General features: G+C 38.1%; 1 pseudogene across 1 annotated transcript; it reads right to left on the reverse strand.

Moving 5' to 3' along the window:
- Positions 1-3,113: 3,113 nt before the first annotated feature.
- LOC311599028 (large ribosomal subunit protein eL15-like) lies at positions 3,114-3,732 on the reverse strand (annotated as a pseudogene). Its single transcript has one exon. The product of its transcript is annotated as a large ribosomal subunit protein eL15-like (transcript).
- Positions 3,733-12,067: the final 8,335 nt, after the last annotated feature.

A 12,067-nucleotide genomic window follows, 5' to 3' on the forward strand; every position in this document is an offset into this window, starting at 1 on the left:
CTTTATAAGAGTCAATGACACCATAGTATATATCTATCCATATTCTATAATTAGAATTTTGTATTACATATAATAAACAAATAATACTTATTACTTAATTAAAGATTTTTATGTTTTTGGAATGTATATAAATTAAAATGTGAAATCTTTGTCAGATACAAGCATGTACAAGGTCATGGTCAAATTTCAGATCCTTAAACTATTAATAAGGCAAAATGTTTACACATCATGCTGTGTTTCACTGTAGACCCTATTACAAGCAGTGGCAACCTAAACATTTCTAACAAATGTTTTATAATGTAATTTATTCAGTTTAAATCTCTCATTATGGAATTCAAGCTGTACATATTTACCTATTCTTAACCTAATATGTGTTTTCTATTTTTTAATTAATTTATTTAGATTAAAACTCAAGTGCTATCCCCTCACTTGTATCCTTCCATTTCTCCCTCCCTCCCTCCTTCATGCTATTCCCCTCCCATAGGTCTGTGACAGAAGGGGCCCTCCTCCTCCACCATATGGTCATAGCCTATCAAGTCTCATCTTGGTAGCCTGCTTATCCTTTCTCTGAGTGCCACCAGGCCTCCCCACCAGAGGGGAGTGGTCAAATATGGGGCACTAGAGTTCACTAACATATATTTGCAATGTAAAATTTAAGAAAAGTGTTCCTCTGAGTACCACCAGGTAAAAGTCCTAGTTCCTCTTCTTTTAGAACTGTCTTGAATCCCATGATACAGTTGTATCACTTCCCATTAAGATTATATCAACACCATCATGTATAGTGGTGGCACTCAGAGGAAGGATAGCAGGCTACCAAGAAAAGACTTGATACCCTATGAGCATATACAGGGGGAGGAGGTCCCCCTCAGTCACAGTCATAGAGGAGGGGAGTAAGGGGAAATGGGAGGGAGGGAGGGAGGGAGGGAGGGAGGAATGGGAGGGCACAAGGGATGGGATAACAATTGAGATGTAATATGAATAAATTAATAAAATATATTTTAAAAATTAAAAAAGAAAAGTGTTCTTCCATTTATTGTTATTTTTAAGTATTTTTCAAATAAAATATAATTCATATCCTTGTCATTTATTTTCATTACATATTAGATAACACGTTAATATCTATATGACCATGTAAAAATCGTTCAGAACTAAACCTTCATCCCTCTTGTCCAACATGAAAAGCTGTCCCTCACAAAATATTGGTATACTAGTTTATGGCTTCCATTAACAGCACGTTGTACCTTCCACATAGGGCTAGTGGCTGTCTTAACACATATTTTTCTGTAAACACTCTAGTCTACAAAATAGTAGTAACTCACAGACAACAATTCCTTTATCATCTAACCCCTCCACTGTGCCTTTTTCATGGAAGAACTTCAATGCCTTTTGCATAGTGTTAATACGTCTCTGATTTAATATCTTGTTACACTTACTATTAGTCTACTCATAAAATGTCTTAGTTACATTTTTATCACTGGGGGATGGTAACATGATCAAGGAAACATACAAAAGACAGTATTTAATTGAGAGCTTGCTTACAGTTTTAAAGGGTTAGTCCATTAGCATCATGGCAGGAGACAGATGGGTGTGGTGCCAGATCAGTAATTGAGAACTTTACATCCTAAGCCTCAGGCAGCAGGCAGAGAGAGCCGGGGACTGTCATGGGTTTTGAAATATCAAAGCCCACTCCTAGTGACAAGCTTTTTTCAACAAGTCTACACCTAATCCAAGAAGGCCATACCGCCAATCTCTCCCAGATAGTTAAAAAATTTGGGACTAATATATGAGCCTATAGAGAGTATATTTTTACTCAAATACATACAATTTCTTTACAATGCACATTTGTATACCATTTTCTTGATGCCAATAATTTTATCATAATTTATTTTTAATACATATTTTTATTATAATTTATTTACATTACGTCTTGACTATACTCCCCTCGTTCTTATCTTCCTGTTCCCAATCTGGATAACCTGCATCCCCTTCCTCTGTGTTCCCACAGGGCACTGATCAAACTGAGAGCACAAGAGTTCCTGTCCGAGGCAGTCCCCTGCTCTCCCCTCCCTTTCTACATGTAGAGAATGAGCTGTCCATCGGCTACATCTGAACAGGAGTCTAGGATCTCTGTTTGCAACCTTCTTGGTTTGTACATCAGTTTTTGCAGGCCCTTATGGGTCCAGAGCTGCCATCCTTGACAGTCTCCTTGTGGAGCTTTGGAAACCCCACAACCCATCCTTCCATCCCCCATATCTTTCATATACTTCACAGCTCTCAACCAAGAGTCTAGCTTTGAGTCTCAGTATATGCCTCGATCCTTTGCTGGGTGGAATCTCTCAGAAGACATCTATGTCGAGTCTTGATGTAGCACTATTCCCAATTTCTTAAGAGCCAAATTGACTTCTGAAAAGGTTGTACAAGTTTGCACTCTCACCAGCAGTGAAGGAGTGTTCCCGTTTCTTAGCATCTTCGCCAGCATGTGATTTCACTTGAATTTTTGATCTTAGCCATTCTGGCAAGTGTAAGATGGAATCTTAGAGTCCTTGTGATTTGCATTTCCCTGATGACTATGGACACTGAGTACTTTTTTTTCTTTTAAGAATATGTTTACTCCATGAGTTTGTTTCCTTTAAGTTTCTGCATTGTGACACAGTTTTTACATATACATTTATATTTTTACATATATATATAATAAACTAAATAAAGCAGGAAGAACCAAGAAACAACCAAGGAATCATATAAATGTTACATTCATAGTGTTTTTGCTTTTTGTATTTGGCAATCTTGGAGAAAATATATTTACTATCTTGGTGAGTCTAAAATTCTGAATGTAAATCAATATCTATATCTCAGTTCTATAAACCTAAAACATCTATATAGACTTAAGAATATCTTAACACTTAAACAACTAAACTTAATCCTAAAACTAAACTAACTGGTCTTCAACCTCATCAGGGACTTGAGGAGGTAAAATTAATTAACTGAGTCAACAGGAAGTGCAGGTTAGCAGCTTCCAAATTAAAAAGAAATGACAAAGACAGTTTGCCACCTGCCAATTTTTTTGACTGTCCTAAATTATTTATTGGGTGTGAATTTTACAAACATTACATGTATTAGCAGTAATGGTGGAGCTGGAGAGTATTGTTTCTTCTCTAGGCTGCACCATGAGAACCACCCATAGTGTGGTGGAACTTGTGACCCTTTCCAAGGCCACAGCTTTTGCAGCCAACTGAATGTCAGCTAATGCATCTCTCTGTGTTTGTGGACTGGTTTTGTGATCCACTGGGTGTCAAGATGTCTTCTGATAGCTTTATGGAATGGATCAATGAAGATAACTTCAAAATATTTGTATGTGGAATCTTCACCCACTCAGTAAGAATTCAGGACTCTCAAAGCCCCATGATTGTGTCCAGCTCTCTCCTCATCAACAGACTGAAGGCTTCATGTAAATTTTAGCTGGTTAACAGCTAAACCATGGTGGATGGTGCCTTAAGTTGCTCCCTTAGGAACTGGGTGATTGCGGCCACCATGGCGAACACACATCCTGTAAATGACATGACCTTTCTTGGTCTTGTAGTCCAGCCTTTATGCCTTATCAGGCCAAGTGGCATGGGAAGACCTGTGCAGCACAGAGAGCTGTAGGAATTGCCAACAGCGAACCATCAGAAGAAAGCACATCACATCGGCTTGCTTCTGCCTCCATAGCTCCTGGATGTGTTTATATGCATCCATCTTGGCTCACCTGATGGCTGCCACCAGGGGAAATGAATCAAGGGTTTTTTAAAGGTAGAATTCTGTCTGTGGCAAAAACAAAGACATTTTGTCAAGTGGATGGTTTGGCACCTTAGAAGCATCTCTATAAGGAAGCTCTTTGATGTTCATCATATTCTTTGAGGTATACTTGGTGTTGCCAGGAGTTAACTGGTATTATTGTCAAAGAGTCCTTAAAATAATAAAAACATCCTTTGTTTTTGAACTTTGAGGTTTTTGAAGACCATGTCTAATTATTTTACCTTACCTATCTAAAGAATCATATCTATCTGCCATAGCTAGGATGTATATTCTTGTGACAAGATAAAAAATTCAGATACTTTCTCAGAAATTTGGCAGTAGTTCTACCTCAAGATGCAGCTATGCCACTCCTAGACATATGCCCAAAAGATACTCCACCATATTACAAGGACATTTGCTCACCTATGTTCAAAGCAGCTTTATTCATAAAAGCCAGAATCTGGAAACAACCTACATGTACATCAACTGAAGAATGGATAAAGAAACTGGGAGATTTATACAATGTAATATTGCTCAGCTATTAAAAACAAGGAAATCTTGAAATGTGAAGGCATATGGATGGAATTAGAAATTATCATCCTAAGTGAGGTAACCCAGTCTCAGAAAGACATCCATGGTATATCCTCACTTATAAATGGAAATTAGCCCAACATAGATGTCCTTTGAGAGACTCCAGTGGTGGACCAGGACAGACACTGAGACTTGAAGCTGTACTCTAGACAGAGTGCTGAGAATTGTAGGGAAGAGTGGGGGTATGGAAAGTCCAAAAGGGAGAAGGCACATATATTGGACCAGAAGGCTGAAGAAGATGCTCCAACATAATAAAGAATTTTGGATGACTATTCAGGAAGAAAACTGTCTCTGTCATCTTTTCATTTGGAGAGCTATTAACCTGAGTATGCACTCCTGGTATACTCAGGAAACCAAGTTTATTCCTTCTCAAGTCTCTAATGAAGTTGAAGACCACCAGTGGTTTTACAATGAAGCTTAGTTGTTTAGGGGCCAAGATGTTTTTAGATCTAGATAGGTGTTTTAAGTTGATAATGACAAAATGTGATAGAAATTGAGTTACACTCAGAATTTTATATGCACAAAGATAGGAAAGATGTTTTCTTCAAGGTTGTCAAATAAAAATAGCCAAAACACTAAGAATGTAACACTTATATAATTCCTGATTCTTTTATGGTATTCTTGATATAGGAAGTTTATTGTGTATATGTGTAATAATATAAATGTATATGCATAAAATAGAAAAATAAAAATATGAATAAATATTATTACATATGATGTACAACTTTTAATATGTCCCATATTTATACGTTGTAAATGTAAGTGTTATTTTCTCAGATGAAGGGATGAGATGAGGATCATTGACAAACTTTACTAAAACATGACTTGGCCTGACCCCAGAGTGTTTTTAATTGCACATCGCTAGGAAGAGACCTAGAAGCATCTCTCTGTACAATTTAATATTCTGTAAGACAAGAACTTGTAGGCTTCAGCTAACAGCCTTTGTTTGCTCACCTAGGTCTTGAATGTTTTCAGCCTCTGAGAGGTACTGCAGAATAAGATCATCCTTTCTAGTTCTTTCTGAACTCCAGCTGGCTTGTCAACTCAGCTGTTCTAGCTCAAAATTCCTCTCCAAGCTGACTGATTGAAACTGGCTTCTCTCTACTTTCCATTGAATTATTCTGTTTGGAAAACCTACCTATGGAGTCCGTGAACTGCCTGTATCAAACTGTACAGTGCTGACTAAACAAAGTCTATTGTCTGTACTATACTCCACTCCTCTGCTCTCTCTGGGCTGTTCTTTTTCTCAGGAAGGAATTCTTTTCATTTTAATTAAATATATTTATTTATCCATTTTACATCCAAATCACAGCCGCTCCATCATCTCCTCCTGGTCCCACCCTCCCACTGTATTTCTCCTCTTCCCCTTCCCCTTCTCCTCAGAAAAGGGAAGGCCCCTCAAACAAACCTGTCTCGGCATATCAGTCCCATTAGGAATACTCTTCCATTGAGACCAGACAAGGGAACCAGGCTGGGGAAAAGTGATCCAAAAGTAGGATACAGAGTCTATATCAGAGTCAGTCCCTGCTTCATTTGTTAGGGGACCCACACGCAGACCATTGCTTACATATGTATTGAGGTCTAGGTCCAGGCCATGCATGTTCTGTGCTTGGTCCTTCAGTCTCTGTAAGTCCCCATTGACCTTGGCTATTTGACTCTTTTGGTCTTCTTAAGGAGTGCTTGTCTCCTCCAGGACATTCTATTCTTTCCACCACGCTTCCACAAGACTCCCACACCTCCAACTAATGTTTGGCCTTGAGTCTCAGCATCTTTTTTAATCTGATGCTGGAAGGGGACCTTTCAGAGAACAGTTATGCTAAGCTCCTGTTTTCACACGTAGAAAAGTATCATTAATAGAGTCAACGGTTAGCTCTTTTCCTGTGGTGCAGTCTCAGGTTGGGCCAGGCAATGGTTGGACATTCCCTCAATCTATGCTCCATATTTATCCCTGCATATCTTGTAGGCAGGGTCAATTTTGGGTCAAAGAATTTGTGGGTGGGTTCGTATCTCTCTCCTCCTGACAGGAAGTAATGGCTGGCTAGGGGGTGCCCACATCAGTCTCTATGTCTCCTGTAGTGAGGACTCTCCTCTAGAGTTGCCCCATATCCTCCTGGTCACAGGTCTCCTGCTGCTCTAGAGATGCCCTGTCACTTCCCATCACCGCTCTCCCTTCATCTGATCCCCACCCATGTTCCCCACCCCAAACCCTCTCCTACCCAATCCCATCTCTTCTTCCACTTCCAATGTCTAGTCTGTTTCCCATTATTAGTGGGATTCAAGCATCCTCCTTTGGGTTCCTTGTTATTTAGCTTCTTTGGTCTGTGACTTGTAGTTTGGGTTTTCTGTATTATATCCATTTATGAGTACATACTATGTGTGTCTTTCTGGGTCAGGCTTACCTCATACAGGATTGTTTTTTTCTGGGTCTATCTATTTGCATAAATATTTCATGATTTTCTTGTTTTTAATAGAAGAGTACTATTCCATTGTGTAGATGTACCACATTTTCTTTATCAGTTCTTTAGTTGAGGGACATCTGGGTCATTTCCAGTTTTTAATCATGATGAATAAAACTGCTGTGAACATAGGTGGACAGGTGTCCTTGTATTACAGTATAGCATCTTTTGGATACATGCTCAGACTCATTGCAACAGGAGAAACTTCCTGAACAGAACACCAAGATCTCAAGCACTTAGATCAACAATTAATAAATGGCACCTCATTAACCTGAAAGCTTCTGCATGCAGTGTCTATTTTCAATAGAACAAAACATTCTAACAGATAAGGAGAAGATCTTCAACCAAGGCTACATCAGATAGAAGGCAAATATGCAAAATATATAAATAACTCAAGAAATTAAACACCAAAAAACCCCAAATAATACAATGTTTTAAAAATGGGGAATTTACTCTGCCTAAATGATGTGTAGGGATAAAAATAGAGCAGAGGTGGAGGGAATGTCTAACCAATATCTGGTCCCACCTGAGATCCACTTCATGGGAGCCAACCCCTGCCACTATTAACTATATTTTGCTATGATTGAAGACAGAAGCCTAACCTTCTGTGAGGTTCCAGCCAGCAGTGTTTCAAAATAGATGCTGAGACTCACAGGGAAACATTGGGTGAAGCTTTGGGGGGTCTTGTGGAAAAGTAGGGGGAAGAATAACTGGACTGGAGGTGACAGGATCCCCACAAGAAACCTGAGAAAGCCAACTAACCAGGGCTCAGATGGTCTTACTGAGACGGAAGCACCAACCAAGGACCGTGCATATACTGGACCTGGATCTCTTACACATATGTAGCTGAAGGGCATCTCAGGCTTCATGTCCATCCCCTAGTAAGATGAGCAGTGGCTGTCTCTGACATGGACTCTGTTACCTGCTTTTTGTCCACCTGGTGGGGCTGCCTCACCATGGCACAGGAAAGGGAGGACAAGCTCTGTCTTGTTGTGACTTGATGAGCTGGGGTGGTTTGGAGGGCTCCCCTTCTCTGAAGAACAGGAAGGAAGGATGGGGGAAAAGGGAAAGAGGTTGACACTGGAAGGATAGAAGGGAGGGGCTACAATTAGGATGTTAAGTGAATAAATAAATAAATTAGTTTTTTTAAATGGGGTACAGAGTTAAACGGGGATTTGTCAAAATGGAAGCGAGAATAACTTAAAGAAAAGTTCAATGCTTTTAGTCATGAGGGAAATGCAAATCAAAAGGACTCCATGGTTCCATCATATACCTGTAAGAATGAGTAAGATCAAAACCTCAAGTAACAGCACATGCTTGAAAGGATGTAGAGAAAGGGTAACAGTCCTCCATTACTGGTACAAGTACGAACTTGAACAACCACCTTGGAAGTCCAACTGGCACTTTCTCAGAAAAATGGGAATAGTTCTACCTCAAGACCCTGCTATACCTATCTTTGCTACTCTTAAGTAGCTTCTCTTTCCTTACTGTTCTCCAGAGAGTTGGGCATATCGTATCTCTGACCTATTCAGTCAATGCTGTCTCTGATTCATTACTTTGTTATTCTCTCAATTAGATCTCATTGTTTAGCATTAAAGGTGTCTACTAAAGTCATGTCTGTATTCCAGACAGAGGCTAATGGTGTGTATTCCACGCAGAGGGACTAAAGGTTTATACAAAGAGCATGTCTGTATTCCAGTTGGATCATACAGACCTAGGTCTTTGAATATGTTCCCTTGCCAGAGCAGCCATATTGATGCTAGATTACAATTCCTCTACAACACTTTGGAACACAAAGGAGTTTACATTTAAGTGACTAGCACTATTACAAGCATATTGTAAATCTGGTAAAAAGTCACTAATGTGATTCATCCTTTTTGAACAGTTCCATATTACTCATAGAAACATATTCAGCAAACTCTGAAAGGGAATTCTCACAAATGTACTTCTGAAAGCCTTCCCACTGAAAGAAGGTAGTTTCATCTCAGGACAGTTACTGATTACTAGAGATGGCTGTCTCTATTAAAATGTGGAGGGGCTTCACAAGTGGCCTACTAGGTCTGGGAGAGTACACAAATTGCTCACCAGCAGTGACTTATAGTTCATCAGAGAAAATAGATAGGTCAATTGCAGGTACTTTACCATTTCTAAATTGTTTCATATTTGTTACATTATATTGAATTAAGGCAGTCTATCATTGTATAAACCAATATTTAGACCCGATGTATATTTTATGGACTTTGGAACAGAGAAGCATGTTATTAATTTTAGTTATTAGCAAAGACTGATTGTCATAAAAATTGTAAATTAAAACAGTTTAAAATACACTGCATTTAGGTATATTTCACACAGAAGGAACCAAACATTAGGGAGTATTATCACTGATATGTTCATAAACAAATATTTGACATGATAAGAGGCAGAATAGATAGTACCTTGAATCATCTATGGCACATTAATAACTTGATTAATGCGTCCTCAAATGACATTGAGACAACCTGTATTATCTCTGTATGTGCATGAATAAATACTTTTAATTTAAAAACAAACTACAATATTTATGATACAGGCTATTTATCTTCTTTGTGATATAGTCAAGAAAATTAATTATGTTCTCTGAATGATTAAAAATAGATTTCACCCAGGTAACCCCCATTGCTTTCAGAAAAAAAAATGAGTATGTTTGGATAGTTTAATGTACTTATTCTTTTTAACTTTTTATATTCACATGCTGTTGTCTGTAATTCCCTAACCAACACATTGCATCTGAAGATCAACCAATAATACAACAAGGTTCCCTAGTTAACTCCAATATCCAAGGAAAATAAAGACCCATAGTTACCTGAAACACTATACAAAACATTTTAATAATGAGGCAAATATTTAAGTAGATACTAAAAACAGTTTTCAATTTCCCCTTCCAAAATTGTTCTACCATCTGATTATTCAATAGTGGGTTTTCAAAAATTATTTTGAGGCTTTTAGAAGTAATGACCAAATTAAATTGAAACAAAGCCTTGATAGAAGTTTTCTTTCAATAGCTGAATAGTATTCCATAGTGTATATGTACATTTGTGGATAAATGGATTGAGCTAGAAATGATCATAATGAGTGAGTTAACCCAGAAGCAGAAAGACTCAAATGGTATATACTCACTTATATCTGCATATTAGCCCAAGGGGCATGTCCCACGAAAGCCTTCACTTACCAGGAAACTGAGACAGAGGAGAGGACATTCTAGTGGGATTCTAGATGAGAGAATCATGGGGGAAAGGCAAAGTAGAAGGACCCAGAGGGTCCTAGAAGCCTACAAGTAGAACATTATGATAGGCAGATTTGGGCACAGGGGTCCCGCTCAAACTAAGGCACCAGCCAAGGACAATACAGGCGGTAAACCTTAAACCCCTACCCAGATCTAGCCAATGGACGGAACACTCTCCACAGTAGAGTGGAGAGTGGGATATTACTTTCTCACATACTCTGGTGCCTCACCTTTGACCATGTCCCCTGGAGGGGGAGACCTGATGGCACTCAGAGGAAGGACAGCAGGTTACCAAGAAGAGACTTGATACCCTATGAACATATAGAGGGGGAGGTAATCCCCCTCAGGAACAGTCATAGGGGTGGGGAGTAAGGGGAAAATGGGAGGGAGGGAAGAACGGGAGGATACAAGGGAAGGGATAACCATTGAGATGTAACAAGAATAAATTAATAAAAAAAAATAAAATTAAAAAAAAAAAAATAAATAAAATAAAATTTAGTTTGAGACTCAAAAAAAAAAAAAAAAAAAAAAAAAGAAGTTTTCTTTCATTAAATTAAGCCAATAATTTTCTATTATTAAAGTTTTCAACACACTTATCCTTCCCTTTTTGGCCATGAACTTTAGTATATGCGGAATATGAAATGTCAGAATTCATTCAGAAAAATCAGCGAAATACTATTTTTTGAATGATCTAGGCATTTTTAAAGGATTTATTTTAGAAATTTCAATTTCTTCTGACTTCATGCGAACTTTAGGGTAAAAAATGAAGTCAGTGCCTTAAAAATGACAGTATTATGTGAGCATCATATCTTCAATAGTGATAAAGCCATAATTCTGCCCTTATTATAACACCCACATGGAATATGTTAAAGCACCTAATAACTTTATCATATATTTCTCTTCCCCACTGTATAGATGTATGTATGTATGTATGTATGTATGTATGTATGTATGTATGTATGTACATATCTATCATCTATCTATCTCTATCTCTAGCTGACACAAGATTCACACTGTGTGGTAAACAGGGCTGGAGTCTTTCCGTTCTTTCCTATGATACTAGAAGTCATAGGGCTTTTCTCACAGGGCATCACAGGTAAATATTATCCCATCTTCTCAGCAGAAACTTTAACAATTCATTTTTCAGTTATTTACAGGTTACTTTTGATTTTTATTCTTACTTTTTATGTAAGTATTTTGATCATCTTTCTTAACCTTTTGTTTCTTTTTAAAGGATTTATTTGTATTAGTTTTTATGTGAGCACAGTTCTGTATCTATGTTTGGTTATCTGCATGTGTGTGCAGTTGCTCATGTAAGCAAGATGCTGTTGATTTTCCTAGTGCTGGACTTATAGGCTGTTGTGAGCTATTCAACAGGAGTGCTAAGTACCAGACTTGGATTCTCTGCAGAAGCAGTACACACTTCTGACCACTGATCATCCCTCCAACTCCTAACTTAGCATTTCCTTATAAGACTTTCAGGAAGTCCCTAAGTAGCTAGTGTTTGTAAGCTGTTACTAACATGAACGAGGTATGACTGATAATTTTAAAATGATATCATTCAATTGAGTTTTAAATTTTAATAGAATTATCATTGAAATGTTAGAATACTGCCTCTTCCAGATGCATATAAATGAGCAATTAATATGATTGATCAGTGGTTAATAATAAATCACTGATAGTAATGAGAATTTAGATAATAATTGATATTACTTTCTTTTTTATTAATTTGTTCAGATTAAATTTCAACTGTTATCCCATCACTTGTATCCTCTTGCTCCTCCCTCCCTCACACTTTCACCCTATTCCTCTCCACTAAGTCTATGACCAAGGGGGACCTCCTCCCCCACTATTGGTCATAGGCTATCAAGTCTCATCTTGGTAGCATGCTTATTCTTTCTTTGATTGCCACCAGGCCTCTCCATCAAGGGGAAGTTGTCATTGAGGAGTCTTCAAAACTGTCATGCCGTGGTGTGAGGTATTAAAG

Source organism: Acomys minous, assembly GCF_964271855.1.
Source record: "Acomys minous genome assembly, chromosome: 6".
NCBI lineage: Eukaryota > Metazoa > Chordata > Mammalia > Rodentia > Muridae > Acomys > Acomys minous.